At 38.4% G+C, this 21,496-nt stretch overlaps 1 long non-coding RNA gene across 1 annotated transcript in view; it reads right to left on the bottom strand.

The window, feature by feature from the left end:
- The window catches only part of LOC308502343, a 112,362-nt gene extending 105,187 nt beyond the window's left edge, over positions 1-7,175 (bottom strand). Inside the window, exon 1 of the long non-coding RNA XR_013994024.1 lies at positions 6,717-7,175. This is a non-coding gene — a long non-coding RNA (uncharacterized lncRNA). The remainder of the gene's footprint in view (positions 1-6,716) is intronic.
- Between the last annotated feature and the right edge of the window lie 14,321 nt (positions 7,176-21,496).

Raw genomic sequence — 21,496 nt, 5'->3', positions numbered from 1 at the left:
GTTTTGGAACAATGAAGCATGAGCCTGAACAGATGAGAAACCTGGGTGGCCATGCGTGCCAGCAGCCGTGGTGACCGCACACAAGGGCTCAGATCCATGGGCTTGTCTGGCAGCAGGCAGTCAGAGTAGTCTTGGGCAGTCTGGCGTGCCACAGGGGCCAAGGGGGCAGCCAGACTGGGACCTGGGCGTAGATTGGCAGTGGTAACAACAACAGCAGCAGAAATGACAGCAGCAGTAGCACCAGCCACAGGAAAGAGGGGCTTTGGATGGAGGCAGCACCCTTCCAGGCAGCAAAGACCACTTTCCTGTCTGTCCCCAGAGCTTGCCCGTCTGTCCCCAGAGCCTGACTTGCCATATCTGCACAAATATTAACTCTCTCCCTGGCTGGAGTGCCGGGATGATTGCCAGCACTCAGGCGATAAACTTTGTCAGTAAATTATTACAAAATAAAAGTGTACACATGGACACGGAAATAAAGCATACCAGGGAATTAAAATTCTTCAAAAGTTTAAAAACTATGGTTTTGAAAACTGCTGCAATACTGCAAAGCAAATCTCTTCAGGCTTAGAAATGGAAATAAGATTTAAAAATTGTCACATTCAAGGAGAAAGATCACTATTTTCTTATGAAGATTTGGCTAAACCAAATATTAACAAGGAAAACAAATTACTCTTGTTCTTGTCATTGAAGATACCCAATAGAATTAATAAATGAATGGATTCAATATTATAAAAATAAGGCCTCCTTTGGTTTCTTATACGACCTCCACAAATTATAGCAAAAGCCAAAGGAAAAATTGTATAAATTTACAATTGTATAAATTTAAAATTAAATTCAGATTTACACAAAACTGTGTAAATTTAACATTCTTTTTAGAAAACTCATTCCAAGAATCACCTGCTCTCTAGACGTATTTTTATATCAAAATAATTTATCAGAAATTTATTCCATTGTCACATTCTATAAAATACTCTTAACAGCTACAGTAACAGTTATGTTAGCTGAAATGTCTTTCTCAAAATTACAAATAAGCAAAAATTATTTGCAAGCTTGCATTTGCCAAGAGTGACTGACATCACTTTTAAATACATTGATGGAATAGGATAAATTTTAATGAACTAATAAATGAGTTTGCAGAAAATGAAGCCAGAAAAATTGCTTGATCAATCAAGATATCACAGTAACATAGCATTTTAGTGTATAAAATTATGACACACAAAATATTTTTTTTGCAATTTATAAGTTTATGTCATTACTGTGCATCACTTTTACCCAAATTATCTCTTATAAATGAAATAGTTTTAGAGAGCTTGATATTTTAGTATACTTTTAATGGCTCTTTTCTCTCCTTTTTGAACATTTTCATATTGCACTGAACCCCATGAATTATGCAGCTAACCCTGAAAATCGTCACTTGAAGCGTTACCATTTGAATCTGGATAATTTGAAACAAAAGGAAATCCTTTCACGAGGAAGAAAATTTTAAATGTGGTACATGAAAATAAACCAGCATCTGGCAGTGGTCCTTTCTGATTATCTTCCCTGTAGGAGAAGATGACAACTGATGAGAAAGAGGAAGACGGGGAGGATGTCTTCCCTTTAATCCCTACCTTCCAAAGCCAAACTCAAGACTTGAAGAAAAAATAAAACAGGTAGTTGAATTCAAGAATTCACATGGAAAGATTTGTCAGTCCCTGCCTCTATAAACCTCATTATCTTGGCAAGGCTAGGGTTAAGTGCATGAAACATTAAAAGACAACATGAAATGGCTTATTAGAAAGCTAAATTAAATATCAACAAAGTGGCAGAATACATCCGTGTATTACAGATAATGGGAGAACGCTGACAAGAGAGTAGCCAATATTTTAAATGAAAGGAGCGTCTAAGATTTAAGATTCAAGGATTTTTTAATTTTTTTTTTTTTGAAAAGCTAGAAAGTAGCTGATAGCTGGCACAGAAGGAAGCGATGCAAATTGTTATTTTTCTCAAACATTAAAATGCTAACTGATTGGCTACAATCAGTGTTCTTGTTATGTCAACATGTAGAAAGCGTGGTCAAAAGGCTAACTGGTAGTTAGTGTTTTTGTTCTGCCAGTGTTCTTGGTTTACCACGAATCATCTACACAACACTGGGCACATTTAGACTTTCTTTTTACTAATACGAAAACTAAAGAAATAATACTTAATATTCTCACTCGTCAGATTTTCTGGAGATAACATATGTGAAAGTGCTTTGGAAAAATAAAAAGTAGTAGTCAGAGCCTTAAACTACACTTTCCAACCCTAGAAAAGCTGTTTTGTGTAAAAAAAAAAAAAGAAAGAAAGAAAGTTTTCCTGTGATTTAAGAAAGACCACAATTTCCATGGAATGTTCATCAGTAGCATTATCTCCTTAAGTGTTCCTGAAAAATAATCTATCAAATGCTATCTAGCAAAAACACCAATAATTACGGAGTTGTCCTCCTCAAATCTCTCCTAAACTGACCATAGTCATGATAAACAGCTAACCATGTAGAAGTAGCTGACCAATGGGAAACTGCAGTAGTCAACAAAATCTGGATTTGAGTCCAAAATAAACACCAAATCGTTTAAAAACAGCTGCATGATTTCGTAAACAGTAAAACGCAAACATACAAAACTCTTGAAGTTACTTGAGTAAATTGTGATAAACATGATAAAAGTATCCCAAATTTTAAAATCAGACATGTACTTTCCCCAAGTTTTTAACAAAATGCCCTTCTAGAGAATCTAGAGAATCTAAATGGAACCATGGAAACTGTTTCTGGGTCACAGTCATGTATATACTTCTATACCTTCAGAGATTCAGTTTAATCATTTGTAAAATAGGATAATAATTTTTACCCTGCCTATTGCATGGTTCTTTAAGAAGACCAAATGTGACACTGTCTTAAAGTATGGGGATCTTTACAATGAGGCATATTTCTACCAGTTTTCTATATGGACCCAGGTTCTGGAACTAGGTCTGGAAAGAGCTGGAGGTGGTGAGCAGGAGGGAATCTAAAAAATTCCTTATTTAAGGCCATAATCAGTAATAAAAGACGGAATCGTCTTTAGTGGACTTTGTTAGAAATGAGGTAAAAAGGAACTAAAATTAATGAATCTCTAAGCAACTAACTCCTAGTCTCCTAGTCTAGAAATCTGTATCTGTCTAGCCAGAAATTAAGAAGTGTTACCTTGCATAAATGAAACAGACCTATAGCAAGTGTATCAAGATGTTTATTCAAGTAAAGTGTCTCCCTCAAAGTAACCACACTTACTGTCTTTTTCAAAATAGACACATGTATTCCAACACCCCCCACCCTACTTTGAAACATTTTTAGATTTGCTTCATATTTTGTTTGTAAACTAAACTGATATTCAGGATTGATCCCCAAATATTTTTGGTTCCTGCCCAAAATCAAATCTGTCTTTAAAGACTGACTTTTTGCTGTTATTGGGGATTACTCAGAAGAAAGTATCACAGGTCTTCAATCAGAGGCAGTCACAAAAGAGAATTTTCAAACTGCTTTACCAATGGCAGCTTTAGTGTGATTAATACTTGTATAACTTTACCCTGAAGAGATTAAGTTTTGGTTTTGTTCTATTGTTAATGAGTCCTGTTACATCATAGTTACTTCATGCATTCATATTTGCATGCTCAGGTGTGTGTCTTTATCTGTGTGAATACATCTGTCAATCATGGCATGCCTTCTTTAGTATCATTAGGCAACTGTTGCTTTACCTGGAGTGGCTGATAAAAATTTCACTAAATTCTCAACCCTTTGCTCACTCTTACACCCTGTCTCTCAACACTTTTTCTATCTCAAAGCCACTGTTACCACCATTTCATGAGAACTTCCGTAGCCATGGATTAGTCTTAATTCACTAATTCTTTATTGATCAATGTTGTTCTTAATATATATTAGCTATGCAGAACATACAAGAACAGTGTTCCAGTCAATTATACTAATACAGAATTATTCAGTCTTATAATAGTTTCCTGATCATAATACCAAACAGTAATGTTTCAGAAAATGTGTTTTCTGTCATGCTCTGATGTAGTTTACGTAAGTAATCTTTATTTTTAGTACTAATGTCCAGAAGCCAATGATCTTACCTCTTGAATTAAAAAAAAAAAAAAAGAATTGCACCATCTACTATCATTCAAAGATCCATTCTAAAGATAGATCCAAAGCTGGATTCCAAAGAAATTCACTTGATGATGCTTCTTCCTATATATCCACTGTTGCCTGAACTTAAATCTTTGCAAATAGGGGACCGGTAGGCTGAGTCCAAAGCACAGGTATGTTTTGTTTGCATAATAGCGTTTTAAAACTTTTTGAGCATACATTAAAAAATACATAGACACTGAAAAAGAAAAGGCCTGATTTGGCTTCTCTTTAAAACTTGGGAGATCTGTCAACAATAGACACCCTAGATTCTCTGTTCTCTCTCTCCCCCCTACCCCTTCTACCTTCCTTCCTCCCTCCCATTCTCTCTGTTACAACACTAGTCCATTTCATTTATTTGTATTTCCTGCCTGGGACAGGAGTTTTGTACCCCAGATCACAAGGCTGGTAGTGTCTTTGTTTGGATTTCCTTTACAGTACATGTTGAAGGTTTTCCTGCTTCTGAGTTTTTCTTAATGTCAATGTAATGAATGCCTTAATAGTACAAGACCAGAAAGATACTTTCTTTAAACATGTATCATGATATAAATAGAGGAGGTACAGATAGTGAAGGCATCAGAAGAATTGGGAATGGAAAAAATATGCAAGTTAAAAAAGTTAGTAAACTTCACCAACAGACTCTGAAATCCAAGGTTCATTAAAATGAATCTGTAGTTTAACAGACTTGAATCTAATTAAGCTTCTAATCTTGAGGAACTCATTTTATGATGAACCCTCAAAATAAACTAGTTAAAAAAAAATATGTGCTCATGTAACTGAATGCATACTATAAACTAGTTTAATGCTGGGGATATAACAACTACAATGAAGTTCCTGGTTTCAGATCAGAAATTCCTAAACTTGGAATCACCTTGGCTTAAAAAAAAAAAAAAATGTCTAAATACACTCAAAGAGTTTAGGATTTAATTGGTGTGCAGTGTGGCGTGGACGCTGGGATTTTAAAAGTTCCCCAGGTGCTTCTAAAATGTGACAAAACTTTAGAAGCACTGCTGTAGACTTTACTTTGACTATAATAAATATTAGGGCTATTGCCTCTTAAAGCCACTGGTAGTTCTTGAGAGTAAAGCAAATCCTCCATATATCCCTGTAGCTGGAGGGAGAAGGTCTGCATACAACTCCTCCAAAAAGATGCATTATGTCCTTAAACTAAGGATTTGAGAAAATAGGAGACCAAAAAGGCAAATCTTTTTACTGCAAAGGAAAGGGTTATCTGATCCATCAAGGGAACTTCTACAGTTTTACTTGCACTTGGACAATCCCTGAATTGAGCCTTAATAACCTCATTTGTAAAATAGAGACAATAATAAGTCTTCCCTCTGAAGGTTGTTCAGAAAGTTCAATGACAAAATGTATGTAAAGCAATAGTTAGTTCTTAATAAATGGTAACTATCTTTTTTTAATTCAATACTCAGCGATTATAGTTTTTCCTCAAAACCCTAGCCAATAAATCTTAATATTAATCTCTGTCCTCTTTTACATTACACAGCACTCCAGTTTCAAATGCTTTATTTTGTATCGTTCTATCATAGGTCAATGAATGAGATCTTACTGGACAGACAAGAATTATTTGAAGGAAAAGGAAATCAAACAAAACATTTATCAGCAATGATAAAACCTGCTTGCTTCTCACACAATTTAATGCAATATGTTGAGAGACTTGACCCCAAAATTGTCAGAAATGGGCCGTGAATTTTAGAATGATATCCAGAAAAAATCAATGGGTCAGCAGTTGGGGGAGGGGTTGTGGAATAGCATTTTTCCTTTTAAAAGGTTAAAATAACCCATATTTTGTGTATTACTTTTCCATTGCAGCTGTAACAAATTACCACAAACTTGGTGGCTTAAACAACACAAACTTATGACCTTACAGTTCTGTATGTTATGAAAGATAATAGAACATGCCTCCTCAAAATATGCCACTTTGGTATATTATTTTGAGCTGTAGACAGTTGAAAAACAGCAAATGCAGCAAGAACCTTTCTCAGAACTCCCCTCATTTGTCTAAAGAAAGAATCTCCAAAAGGAACTGAATTGTCATAAATCCCCTCCCAGGAGTTTCATTAACCAGGGAAGATTGTTAATGCTGGATAGGAAATTAGAAGTCGGCATCGCATCCAGCCATACTTTGTCACAAACTATCATACCTCCTATCTATTCTTCTAAGGGCCCATTCATCATTTATAAAAATCATTTACTCTCCCCTAAGACGTATATATCCCTTTTCCCCTTTCTCTATTAAGATGGTGTTTAATTCCGAATTCTAAAGCTACCTCTTTGAGTTACTCATTTTTCCTGGGTATCTCGCATGAATAATTGAGGCATAGGTGTTAATAAAACCTCTGTTTTTCTCTTGTTAATCTGTTTTTCATTACAGAGGTGTCTCAGTGAAGAACTGAGAAAAGTAGAGAAAAAATTATTTTTCCTCCCCTACAGTTAGACATAGAACATGGATCTATTTCACTAGGCTAAGTGCAAGGTGCTGGCAGGGTACATTACTTTCTGGGGACTTGAAGGGAGAATTTCTTACCTTGCGCTTTCCAGCTTCTAGAGTCCCCCCTCCTCCATCTTCAAAGCCAGCAAGGCGAAGTAGAGTCCTTCTTCATTCTTCCAACTCTCTGGTTCCCTTTTCCATACTCACACCTCCCTCTGACTCTCTTGCTGCTCTCTTCTGCTTTTAAGGGTGTTTGTGATTAAAATGGGCCCACCTGGATAATCCAGGGTACCCTCTCTAGTTTATGATTAGTTGATTAGCAATTTATTGCATCTGCTCTCTAATTCCATTTTGCCATGTGGTATAACATTCACACAGCAACAAGCTATGGAAAGGGAGGTCAAACTACATAGCCAATTAGGTTGCAATCTTATCTCTCAGCTCACAGTTAAAACTGACTATTATCCCAATTCCAGGGATTAGGATGTGGACAACTTTGGGCGCAGTTATTCTGCCTATCCCATTTATACTCACCCTGTAAAACTAATTAGAATCAAGAGTTTGTAAAGAAGTAGGGCCTGACACAGACAGATTAAGATAATAATAACTAACCACTTCCGGCAAACACAAGGCAATCACACCTCCTTTCCTCTATGCCTGAGCCATGGCAGACATTGCTAATCAACCAGGCATAACTGTAACCTTAGGACCCTGCTCTGTGCAACGTGCTAGCTATTCACTAGTACTGTCAATCAGACTTAGCGCACAAACTAAACTGTATTTGCCATCCTAAGTCTAAAAAATTGTAATGTCAAGAGACTTTCTCTCAGGGCCTTTTTTGGCATTAGGTGGTGATCTGATATTTTTAAATTGGCAGACAGAAAGAACTCAGCTGAGCTAAATAAAGAGATCATAATAAGACAGTAAAATAAGTGACGTAATTAATTCAAGCTTGACAGAAATCTGTGTTTCTATGATACCTTGTAGGTAATCCATATAGTAACTAAGAAAATCTGCATTTATTACTGGCCCTGCCCACACAACACAAAGCCTTTTCTTTAGATTTGGTATAATGCATTGTTTTTCCCTACAAGGATATTTTGCTTAGAAAACTATTTGAATATATGTCTATATGTTGGTATTTCAAAGCTTTTATTATTTTAAAATAAAACACTATAATCTTTTACAAGTATAGTATACAAGTAATCCACGATCGTGGTAGAGAACTTAGAGAAATCGAAGAAGAAACAAAATAAACCACACATAATTCTATCCACCAGAAATAGATTTTGGTGCTTATGCTGCCAGATAATATGTGTTTACATTCATTCATTCATTCAACATATTTTAATTGAGCCTCTGTGCTAGGAGGCTCAACTATTATAGGCTTTGAGGGTACTGCATGAATAAAACAGACAAAAATCTATGCTCTCAGTGAGCTTAGCTACATACACACACACACACACACAAAACGTTTTTTGAAACCAAAATGAGACTATTTTTCACATTGTTTGCAATTGGCTTCTTCTATAGGCTACTTTAAGTATCCCCTTCATTTCATCAGGCTTTTGAGGTTTTCCCTGTAGTCTTGACTGAACTGAAAGATGAGTAGATTGCTACTTAGTTGGCAATCCAGTCTGACTTCTGGTTCTATAGTCTGATGCAATGATCAGGACGCTGTGAATTCTTTATACTACAAAAGTTTACTCAGGGACTTGATGAGGACATTCTATCTTGTTCCAACGACATATTGCTGCATAATGGGTCCCCCTGAAACTTAGTGGCTTAAAACAACAATTATTTTTTATTATTAACTCTTTTCACTTTCGGAAGGCTTTCTTGGCTCAAGGGGTTCAAGTCCCCCTTGGAGTCTTTTTCTCATGCAGTCTGACAGTTTGGGGTACTGGAGTCATCTTGAAGGTGTCTTTACTCACATGGCCTATTGATTCTGGCTGTTGGCTGGAATGTCAGCTGAAGTTATGGCCAGAAACATCTACACACAGCCTCCCACGTGGTGATTGAGTTTTAAAATCAAGTGTCCCGCAAATCAGAAGCTGTCTCACCTTTTATGATCTAGCCTTGGAAGTCACGTAGGGTCATTTCCACCGTAGTAACAGCCTCCTCCGATTCCAGGAGAGGAAACGTAGGTACCAATTGATAGGAGGATTATCAACATCATATTGAAAGGGTGAGATAATTTGTGGTGACCATCTTTGGAGAATGCAATTGGCATTCCTTACGCCTTTAATCTGTATGGTTGAATCAGCCTCCTTATACTTTTAATCTGTATGGTTAAAATCAGGGATAGCAAACTTCTGGGGCCACTGTAAGTTTAAGGGAAAAGTTCTGTTATTATCAATCCTCTCTAAAAATAATATGCCTCAATGCTGCAGTTTAGTAAAAAAGAACTGCTGACTGAATAATTTCCCCTAGGTTTATTCTGTGGACTACATTCAAAGGATTAGTTGATGATAAAACAGCTTGATCAGGTTTTTTCCTCTGTAATTTGTAACACTCTCTCGGAGAAAGTGACACATAGAAACTCTTTCCTATGTATGAAGCATGGGAAGAATCATTGTGACTAATTCTGGCCTCTAATGCTATTAAAATTATAATGTAAGTTAATCAGTGTTTAAATGTAATGTTAAGAAGGCTGTTAAATGGGTTCCAGACATTTGTGGGATCTCTATGTATGTCCTTGGGAAGAAGTAAACACATTAAATTATATCAGGTTACTCTTACCAAAAAAGCCAGATAATAATTTAGAAGAATTATTTAATAAATACTTCCTAAAAGTATAGGATAAAACAAATCAATAGTTTATCCTTTTATTTCAACACTTAATGAGAACTTATGATATATCTGGTACAAATGAATACTAAGTACTCAAGGTACACGAGCTATTTAGGATACATATAAAGTAATATTAAAATGATTGGGGGGCTGGCCCGGTGGCTCAGGCAGTTAGAGCTCCATGCTCCTAACTCCCATCCAAGGGATGGTGGGCTCCGCCCCCTGCAACTAACAACGGGAACTGGACCTGGAGCTGAGCTGCGCCCTCCACAACTAAGACTGAAAGGGCAACTTGAAGCTGAATGGCACCCTCTATCCCCAATAAAGTCCTGTTCCCCTTCCCCAATAAAAAAAAATCTTAAAAAAAAATGATTGGTACTACATCATTTTAATAGCACAAATAAAATTACATTATAATAAATGTCATTACAAAGAAGGATTCTATATAGCAGATATATAAATATCACAGCAGAATGCCCACATCAGAATGCTTTTGATCTGATCACAATAACTCTACCTGTTGTACAGTAAATACTTTTTCATGTCTCTCTTTTAAAAAAAAATTACAAGTTCATAATTATTTCCTGTAGAAGAGAGAGTCAAGCTGGATGGTAGCTGAAAGCCACACATTTATTTTGTCCTGATGTTAAAGAATCACTCACTTCTTCTTCGGTTGAATAAATTCTCCAATCCACACTCTAGACATTAATGTAAAGAAGGAAATGTTTCTTTCTGAGTTCAATCCTTTCTCCTTGTAAAACTCACCACAATGTAAAGGTGTTCGTGGTTTCTTTCAGACCTGTTTTCTAATCATGAGTTCATTAAAACTAAAGTTTTAAAATTTTGTATATTCTCTAAAACTCATTATAATGGAAGTTGGCTACCACAGTTTCCAACAACAGTGTGCATTAATTAATTGATAAAATCAACTTAAGAAATCTGAGATTCCTGTACATGCCGTGCTCAACTCTGTGACCTTAATGGATCATTTCACTTCGGAGAGGTAAAAAAATGTGGAACGTGTTTTTAGATAGAAGACTGTCATAAACTAGCAAAAGGAAGTCCTGTTTGTTCTGTTTGTTTGTTTGTTGTTTCTGAAGTTTCAGTTGGTCTTGCTGGAGAAAAGGAAAGCTTCCCGTCGTATCAGAAGCCTGCTCGCCAGTACCGCACTGACAAAAAAAGATGGCTCTGGCAAAGCCCCATTTTCCTGAAATTACAGCTTTTGCTCCCCACTAAAGATGGATTAGGGAACTCACACCATCCAGGTCTTTTCCAGAAAATTCAATTTTCTTGCTTGTATCATGTGTAACACTTAAACTTGGAGAGGAAATGATGAAAATGTTTTCTTCTTGTTCTCAGGATAGACTCAGTTCTTCCACGGGTTCATGAATGGAAATTCGACTCCTTTGTGAGCTTTTTAGGGTATTTATAGATATGTTTGTTTTTGTCCTTTATAATTTGGAATTTTAAATAATCTAGAAATATAGCTCATATAACTTGAATATTTGCCTTAACTTTTGACATGGTAACTACCGTAGTGTTTCAACTGTTTTTCTCCAAATACTATAAATATATAAACTGTATAACGATACGTGAACCACTACTCTTTTTTTTAAGTCTTATACATTTTAGTTGTTCTTAGGTCAAACAAGCATAATAGTTAGTACATACAAGGTTATCGTCCCTTTTGGTGATATAAAAAATCATGGAGAAAGTATTTATAATTGTCTGATTCATTCCAGTTTTCCAAATCTGTCATGAGAACTGAGGTTTCATTTCATAGGCACTGAATACATGTATCTGGGAATTCAATTTACAAAAACCGAGTTAATGGGCCTTTGCATGATGGGCACTGGTTTGATTTCATATATGTTCCTCTATTTGTTCATTCATTCTGCCAACATTTATGAGGCTCCTAATATATTCCAAGTCTTGTGCATTAGCCTGGGAGCTCAAGATGACTGAGTCAAAAAAAAAAAAAAAAAAAAGAAATCTTGGCCCCGAGAGAGCTTAAAATCGAGCAGAGAAACAAGTCACAAAACAATAACCAGTCACAAAGCAATGTGTTTATACAGGACGCATTTACTCATTTATCCAAAAAGTATTTCAGACACTGCACAAAGTGGTGGGGATACAGGAGAGAACCAAAAGACACCAGCCTGTTCTTACAAAATTTACTCATAGACCTAGGCCTTAATCAAATGTAACACAGACATAAATTGAATGCTGCCTAATTTAGAACTCTTTCAATTCCAAGTGACCAAAAACCCAATTCACACTGGCCTAAGCAATAAACTAAAAAAGAAAAAGGGTACTGATTGGCTCGCGTAGTTAAAAAGCTGATGGCTCACTGAGGCATGGGTTGGTGTAGGGGCTCAAACAATGTCACCGGCACCTGCTGCCTCTCCTTACTTCAGCCCTGCTGACCTATGTTTTGGTTTTATTTCCATGTTCAAATCCAGCAATACAAGAACAGTGTTTCTCTTCTCCCCATATCCTGGGCTGGCTCTGATTCATCCAAAAGAGATCACATGAACATTCCCCAAACTAATCACTCATCGCGACGAGGCAGTGGGGTGGGGAAGCACGGGAGAATGTGGTGTTCTGATTGGCCAAGCAAGTCACATGCTCATCCTTAGAGTTGGGGGTAGAGCCAATCCCAGGAGAAAACTGTGAATTGGGAGTGGGATGAGGGGGGTCCCCAGAAGAAATTGGGGGTGTCTTGCGTTTTGGTAAGGAGGGGGAACGGACGTTGGCAGCCAAAACGCTGTAGCCACCATCCACTGCAGTGCTCCACGTGGTCCAGTCTCTCTGTGCCCTCCTATTCCAGGAGATAAATATACCAACCAAAATGCCACTAAAAGCAAATCCTTAACGGTGCCTCTCAAACATTGTCAAAGGGGATCCAAGTCACAGCCTACAGACACACACCTTGTTATTCTCTTTTCCCTGTCCTCTCACTCTCAATATCTCTCATGTCCCATACTGCCCCAGTGCTTCACTGCACACCCTTATCCAGCCCCGGTCAAAATTCCTCCAACTCTTCCTCACATCCCTGCTGTCCTTCCTTCACTTATTGTACCTCAAATCCCTTTGTCTAGGTCCAGTTTTCCATTACCTCTAGTATTTTTCTTCTCCAGTATGGATCTTACAGGCTTACCTGTTTCTCAAGTTTTCCCTCCACTGATTACCCAACCTGCACAATCAAGTTCAGAAATTCCCTTAAAATGTGGGGGTGGGAAGGACCAAATGGCTGCAAAAGATTGGAGTGTTTTTATCTGAAGAGGGGAAAAACACGGTACAAATACTAACAATGTCTTTCTTCCATCTCTGTTACCCAAATAATCATACTCCACAGCATATAATTTTAAAATGTAATAAGAATCTGGGGTGGGGGTAGGGAGAACAGTGGTGGACTTTTGAATTCAGAGCTAAAGGATGAAGAAGACTAAACTAAGTGAGTGGTTTTGGCAGGTGAGGAAATGTTTGGGACATTTGGCCATTGGACAAGACCCTGAGCCAGGAGGAAGGTAGAAAAGGTAAAGAAGCAAGTGTCTTCAGAATGAGGGGAGCATGGCACAGGATGAGGCTGAGATAATCCTCAAGCAGCGGACTGCAAAAAAGCAGATACCAATGGCCAAATAAGAGAGTTTGGCCCAAAAGGTTTGCAGAGTTTCTTTGAGTCTCAGGGGGACAAAGGAAAGTCATTTTAATAGTGTTCCTAGGCCTCAGCCTTGTAAAAGAAGAATCTCTTTAGAACATGCCATGCCTGGGTTGTTCCACTACAGCAATGTGAGTTATGTAAGTGCTCTGTGAAGAAAGAAATGAAAAGTGCGTTCAGCACAGTGTCTCTTGGCTGAACTTATTAGACATCTTTCTGTGATATGCTCAAGTTAGAAAAGTAATCACTGCCAAGATCATTTTGCTGTTATAATCATGATTAGTTCAAGTTTCTAATCTTTCACTGCACAACTTTTTGAGAGAAATTCAGTGCTGAGAGAAGATCAAAGTTGACTTGTTTATTTGCCTAAAAATATGAGCCAAAAAAACCTTGTTTATTTGTCCAAGTGTTTACTGATATGGTTGGGTTTAAATCCATCATCTCACAATTTGTTTTCTGTTTCACCCATCTGTTTTTCGTTGCCTTTTTTGATATTTTTCTGTATTTTTTTTTTGAGTTCAGTATTTTTATAATTCCGTTGTATTTCCTCTGATGGCTTGTTAGCTATAACTGTTTTGTTTTGTTCTAGTGGTTGATTTAGGGTTTGCGACAGACGTCCTTAATCTATCATAGTCAACTTTCAAGTGGTAATATACCACCACATATCATATAAAAACCTTACACTAGGACACTTCTGTTTCCCACCTCCAGGCTTTTGTGCTGCTATTGTCAAATATTTTATTTCTGCAGTAGACCCCCCCAATCCATGAGTGATACATCCAAGACCCCCAGTGGATGCCTAAAACCACAGATAGTACTGAGCCCTGTATGTATTTTTTCCTTTACACATATGCCTATGATAAAGTCTAATTCATAAATTAGACACAATAAAAGATGAACAACAATAACTAAATATAAAATAGAACAATTCTCTCAATGTACTGTAATAAAGGTTACGTGAATGTGGCATTGTTAAGTAAAATAAGTTACTTGAACTTAAGCACTGTGATTCCAGGACCAGCGATCTGATAACCGCGAAGGCTACTAAGGGACTAACAGGTGGGGAGTGTCTACGTGGTGGAGATGCTGGACAAAGAGATGATTCACATTCTGGTGGGACAAAGCAGAACAGCACAAGATTTCATCATGCTACTCAGAATGGCATGCAATTTAAAACTTATGAATTTTTTATTTCTGGGATTTTCCATTTAATATATTCGGACCAAAGCTGACCGCAGGTAACTGAAACTACAGAAAGGCAAAACTGCAGACAAGAGGAGACTACTGTGCACACATTATAAACCCTACAATACATTGTATATATTGCATTTTTTTCCTGGTTAAACAATTATCTTTTACCAGATTTTAAAAGTAATAAAAGAAAAGTCTTTTGTATTTATTATACCTCTCTATGTACTATTTATAGTGCTCTTTATTCCTTTAAGTAGCTCCAGATTTCTTTCTGGCATCTGCCTGAAAGACGTCTTTTTAAAATTTATTTTGGTTCAAGTATGCTATGACGAATTCTTTCAGCTTTATATCTGCCTGAAAGAAATTTTATTTAATTTTCATTTTTGAAAGATATTGTTCACTTGTTTTTGAAATCTAGGTTGACATATATTTTTCAGTAGTTTCAAGATATTGTGCCACTGTCTTGCAGCTTGCATTGTTTCCCACCAGAAATCTGCTGTCATTTTTACTCTCCCCCGTGGGCTCCCACCTCTGCATATACTATGATATTTTTCCCTCTGACTGCTTGTTAGACTTTTTCATTATCACTGTTTTAAGCAAATTGATTATGAAATGCCTTGGTATATTTTTTTGTTTCTGGTTCTGAGAGCTTGTTGACTTTCTTGGATTTGTAGTTATAGTTTTCATGAAATTTGGAGAATTTCTAGTTATTAGTTCTTTTTTTTTTTTTTTTTTTTTTAGTTATTAGTTCTTGAAATACTCTTTCTCTCTCTTTCTTTCAGAGACTGTTAGCACATGTATTAGGTCATTGGAAGTTGTCCTGCATCTTCCTAATGCTCTACTTATTATTTTGTTTTTTTTAGTCTCTTTTTCTCTGAGTTTCATTTTGGATAGTTTCTATTGCTATGTCTTTAAGTTATTTAATCTTTTATCCTGTTAAGTCTACCAGATTGCAGTTTTCACCTTAGACACTATATCTTTTATCTCTAAAGGTTCAATTTGGGCCTTTTAAATATTTTCCTTGTCTCTGCTCAACATGCTCAAGCATTTCTTTACTGTATCATATGAACTCATGGAATGTAGTTATAACTAGTTTACTGTTCCAATGTAGTAATTTTATTATCTGTGTCATTTCTGGATCTGTTCTATTGATTGACTTTTTTTTTCTCTCCCCATTATGGATTGTATATCCCTGCTTCTTTGCATACCAAGTCATTGTGAATTTTCCTGTCAATATCCTAGAGCTTTGTTCTAGAATTCAGTTTTGTTATTTGAAAATAGTTTGATCCTCTCAAGGCTTGCTTTTAAGCTTTCTCTGTCAGGAGAGAGCAGCCTGTAATTGAGGGATAAATTTGCCCCACTACAATTCCCTGAGGATTCTACCAATGCTCTGTGAATTAGAAAGTTCTTCCTCTCTGGCTGGTGGAACACAGCCATGCCCAGTGGGCCCTGTATTTGCTGTAAAGATTGTTTCCTCTGCTGCATTCGGGCAGATCTTTCCATTGCCTCAGGTAGTTTCTTCACACTCATGCACTGATCAGCATTCCACTGAAGATTTGAGGGGGACCCTCTGTATCTCTCTGGATCTTTCTCTATGTAGCTTTCTATTATCTGGTACTCAGCTCTGAAAATTCTCGGCACCTTGGTCTCTTTGCACTCCCAACTCCATCTTCTTAACTGGCTCGGCCCTGGCTTGGATCCGTCCCCCTTACTTCAACCTGGAAACTATCTCTAGGCAGTAAACTGGAGTAGTCATAGGGGTTATTTCATTTGTTTTCCATTTCTCGGGATGACTGTCCTGAGCTGCCTCATATCTAGTGTCTGAGAACCGTTGTTTCATAGATTTTGTCTAGTTTTTCAGTTGTTTCAGGTAGGAGAATGAATCTGGTCTCTGTTAACACATCTGAGCTGAAAGCAGAAGTCTTAAACTGTGTTAAACAGGTGCTTCTCAAAGTTTAATGTGCACCAGAATTAATTGGCAGGCTTGTTCAAACCCAGATAGCTGGACACTCCCCCAGAATTTCTAAGTAGGTATGGGACCTGAAAATTTGCATTTCTAACAAGTTCTCAGATGATGCTAAAGCCACTAATCCAGGAACCACACATTGAGAACCACTGTATTAAACTATTCAATTAAGAATATTTCAGATGATGTTTATCTGCAAGTCAGCAATACAGTGTGAACCACACTGAAAATTAAGACCAAACCTGTCAGTCATAGAAACACAATCATAAGCACTTACATATTGTTGTTTACATCCATTGGGAGACACATACAACAAGCACTGAAAAGCTGCTCATGCCCTCTTATCTGATACATTGAAGAAGTAAACTCCAAATAAATTATGTTGACAAAACTTTCCCAAATGATACTCCTTAGAACATTAGTACTCTATGAGTTGTTAATTGATGCTTTGTGAAAGGTTTCTATAGTCAAATAGGGTTAGGAACTTGTAATACATTATTTTATGAATCTTCTAAAAGGAAGATAGAATATGAAGTGTTTCTCAAATGTATTTGACCACAGAATCATTTTGTTTTGCAAACTATCTATTAGCAACTGGAGGAACTCTAAACTCCTTGGAAGCCAGTTGGGAAAATACTGGAACAGACCCTTGGCATTTATAAGTTTACCATTTTCAATGTTAGCTATTTGTCAGAAGGAATTCCACTACCGTAGTAATTTGTGATTCTATTAGAGCAAGATGGTACTTCGGGAGTATGAGTCACTCAGCCAATGAATGAGCCCAGCCCACTGCCCACAATACATACCCTAATGTGGTTTTCTAGTTTGCTGCACATAATGCAGTAGCATTTGTAGTAAATAAATATTTGTTCAATTTATACAAATGGCCCTGAAAAAAAAAAAGTCAGCTGTTGGTTTTCATGAAAGAAATTAAAAAAAGAAAAAAGAGTTAGAGGTGGAAGTGGAAGTGATATTTAAAAGGAGGCGCTTAGCAAGAAAACAGAAGTTTGGGGATACATTTTAAAGGTGGTCTCCTAGTTTGGCAGGGACTTGGCAAACTTGGAATCCTTAAGCAAATAAGTTCATCCTGTAATCTGCATAAAAAAGTGATTCATGAACTGTTTTAGTGAGGGGCAAAACAGCAAAATCAAACATTACGTATGCAGTTGCTGATTGAAATTAACTCGAGAGAACGCCAGAAGGCTGGGCAGGTGTTTCTGTAAAGCCACAGAAGGTGAACACACTCATACAGTAAATAAAGTTTGCTTCTAGAATTAAAAGAGGAACTTTTCTTTGCATATCATGAGGTTTACAAGGAAGGTGTGGCCTTAGCTGACCATATTCCAAGGAAATGAAATACGTTTCATCCTAACCTAAAGACCTCACAGAAGAAAGTATCTGAGAAATAAATTTCATGTCTCTGGACATGCAGAAAGTTGTACAGTAAAAAATGTGCTGCTACTCACAATGAATCTTTTATAAGAACCTAAACTCAAGTTCTCCTGTTATCCCTTTCACACTCTTCTTAGGGATTTTCTCCCACAATTTAACCAGTGTTACCCATCATCTACTAAGTGCCAGGTGGTACGATAGCTCCAGGAGTTTTAAATGTAAGGAGACCAATGCCCTCCCTACCTGTAAGGAGCTCATAGCAGTCACCTGATTCACCTCCTATTCTCCCAAGGGTGGAGGTCTTCTGAACAACTGCAGCCTTACTGATCTGTAGCCATGTTTCAATGTCCCCTAATAAAATGTCAACACCACATGGGCAGGCGTTTGATCTGTTTTGCTCAATGTCATGTGGGGGACCCTGCTCGCTGCAACAATTGTCGTGCAGGGCAGCCTGCAGGGTCTCTGCTCCCGCTCCCCACATAAGAAGGCGGGATATGGCTAGGCCAAAAAGGAACACAGACGGAGCCACAGGTAGGGGAGTCATAACACTATAGTCTCACTGGAGGCTGGATCCACACGACCCGCAACCTGCCATCTGCTTCTCTGCCTGCCAACCAACCAACTCTTGAAGCAACGCAGCCGCAGTAGTTATATCAGGGGCTATTTGTCTAACTGGTAACAGCTGATGGTCAATTAGCCACAGCTGACGGCCATCTACTACCCGAGCCAGCACCTTTCCACGTGAGGCCGAGAAACTGGAAACTGCTCTCTGGGACTCTGTCCCCACACTCATCTTTGTATTGTAGAATACACATTTACTCATTAAATTAATATTACTTATAAAAGTTTGAAAACAATCTAGACATTTAAAAATAGGGGAACAGCTAAGCAAAGAGGATGCAATGAAATATTAGGCAGCAATAAAAATAAAAATAAACTTATTAACTTATTAAATGCACAAGATGGCCACTGACAAAAATGACCCCTATTTGTATGACTTCACTGAGACTCATTACCTGAATGAGCAGGCGAAATCCACCAAAGAATTAGGTGATCATGTAACCAACTTGTGCAAGTTGGGGGTTCCTGAATCTGGCACGATGATCTGGCAGAGTATCTCCTTGACAGGCACGCGCTAGGAGACAGTGATAACGAAAGCTAAGCCTTAGGTTGGCTTTCCATAGCCATGGGGGGGGGGGTGACTTCCGTGGTTATTTAAAGCAGTGCATGCATGCTGGGGTTACCTTTACCTTTTCTATTAATGATACCAAAACATCTACTTAAATTCTTTCTTTTGTATCTGTGGGGACAGAGCCAGGAGTGCAGTTTCCAGGCTCTCACCCTTATGAGGGAAGGTGCTCACTCGGGCAGTAAATGGCCATCAACTGTGATTGGATGGCCATCAGTTGTGGCTAGTTGGCTGTCAGCTGTAACCAGTGAGCCACTGGCCACTAATATAACTGCTGTGGCTACGCTAGCAGAAAATGGGGGCTAGCAAGAAGACGGTGGCTGAGCTAGCAAGAGTGGATTGCAGCTAGCAAGTGAGGTTGGTTACCAGGGAGAAGCGAATGGCAGATTGTGGATAGTGTGGCTCCTGCTTCCTGTGTTTCCAACTGTCATGCGGGGCGGCCTGCGGGGGTCTCAGCTCCTGCTCCCCACATAAGAATGCAGGATGTGGCTAGGCCAAAAAGGAACACCCACGGAGCCATAAGTAGGGGAGTCACACCACTATAGTCTCACTGGAGGCTGGATTCGCATGACATGCGACCTGCTGTCCGCTTTTCTGCCTGCCAACTGACCAACTCCACTCGACTTACCAGCGCAGCCGCGGCAGTTATATCAGTGGCCAATTGGCTAACCGGCTACAGCTGATGGCTGTCTATTACCCGAGCCAGCACCTTTCCACGTGAGGCCGAGAGCCTGGAAACTGCTCTTTGGGGCTCTGTCCCCACAGCAACCCAGCCGCCAGCGAGAATACAGTGGTATGACTCTCCTACCTATGGCTCTGTGGGTGTTCCTTTTTGGCCTCACCATGTCCTTCATTCTTAAGTGGGGAGCGGGACCAGAGACCCTGCCTGACACCATGAATGACAGTATCATTCTTTCAAATAAAGTATTTTGGTACCCACTCCCCCCCACCAAAAAAGCCACCAAGAATTAAATCATGTCAAGAAGGAACAACTAATAAAATTGAATTATAACAAATGTATTAGTTATCTAAGGCATCCTGAACTTTACCTTCTCCAGGTCTGTGCTCCAACTATCCCCTGTGTTTGGAGTGGCTTTTCTTTGCCTGTATCTGTTGATGTCCTACCTCTTTAAGGCTCAATTGTAGCATCACACCCTCCATGAAGTTTCAAGACTTCCACATCCTTCCATCCTCTGAAATAACCTCCTAGAAAATGCTCATTATAATTCTCATCCACATGGCTCTAGCTTTATCTTCACGTTTGCAGGTGAACTTCCAAATGCTAGTAGCAGCATGTCTTTGGTTGAGAACGTCCTTCAAACCTGGCGAAGGCTGCTCTGCCCACTTGCTTGGCAGGCCGGAGTGCTGGAACAGTAACTCATTCCAGAAAAGCCCCTGCTCCACGATGGAGGGAAGTTGGTTGTTTTAGTCTGCCATAATAAAATATCATAGACTGGGGGGCTTAAACCACAGAAATGCATTTCTCTTAGTTCTGGAGACAAGGAAGTCCAAAATCAAGGTGCAGGCTGCTTCAGTTCTTGGTGAGCTCTCTTCCTGGTTTGCAGACAGTAGTGTTGTCTTCTTGCTGTGTCCTTCTACAGGGGAGAGACAGAGCAAGCGCCCAGGTGTCTTTTCTTATAAGGGAACTCATCCTATCATGAGGACCACACCCTCATGACCACATCTACACCTAATTATCTTCCGAAGCCCTATCTCCCAATTCCATCACTTTGGGGGTTAAGACTTCAATATGTGAATTTTGCAGGGACACAATGTTCAGTCCATGACATTGGTGAATAGTCAGCTCTTCTGCTCCTTGGGTGGAGTAACTCTGAGGTTGTATCCATAGCATTTCCCTGTTTCCCCAGGGGCTTAGGCTTCCATTGCCCACGGTGGTAACTAGCTTGATAATACATCTTATGTCACCCACCTTCTTTTATGTTTCACTTCTTCACTCACCTTGCTTCCTACACCTTCTGAAGGAAACTTCCTGTTCTCACATCATTGTATCAGGGTATGCTCCCCATCTGGGCTCCTGTGTTTCTGTACTGTAACATGTCTCACTTTATGCTCTTTATTGCAGGGTTTTGTGAATGCCTTGGCTCTCGTAACTAAACTGTAAACTCTTTGAGAACAGAAACCTCTTTAAATGCTATATCCCCAAAGCCTAACAAAGTACCTTGCATATAGCAGGTGCCTTTAAAAAACTAGATTAATTAACTATATTAATCAAACTGAGGGTTTTTAAAAGAAAGGCACTATAGAAATCTAACACCTAATCAGTTTATAGCATTCTCTGGGGCACTAAGTAAATCAAATTATTTAAGCAATGTGTTCATGAACCATAATTATTGATTTAGAAATCTTATAAGCAGTTCGAAGTTCAAAGTGAGTCTTCAAATTTAAGCAATAGATTGAGTATTTTAATATTTTCTGGTTAAAAAAAGTCAGCACCATCGAGGGAATTAGGGAGGACATGATTTGAATTGAGTCCCTATTTTTTAACATAGCATTCAAAACCCCACATTGTTTGGCCCGCACCTCACTTTCCAGATTTACCTTCCATTCTGTTCCACCACTGCTGTATATAAGTTGTGTGATTTTCATGCAGATGATGTGTGGTTTAGATTTACTTTTGCTTGTTAACAAAACTGCATCATACCACAGATCTCACTTCATAAGAA

This window comes from Rhinolophus hipposideros (genome assembly GCF_964194185.1).
Source record: "Rhinolophus hipposideros genome assembly, chromosome: 9".
In the NCBI taxonomy this organism is placed as follows: Eukaryota; Metazoa; Chordata; class Mammalia; order Chiroptera; family Rhinolophidae; genus Rhinolophus; species Rhinolophus hipposideros.
Note: the sequence above shows the minus strand (reverse complement) of the source record. Positions and strands in the feature narration are given on the sequence as shown.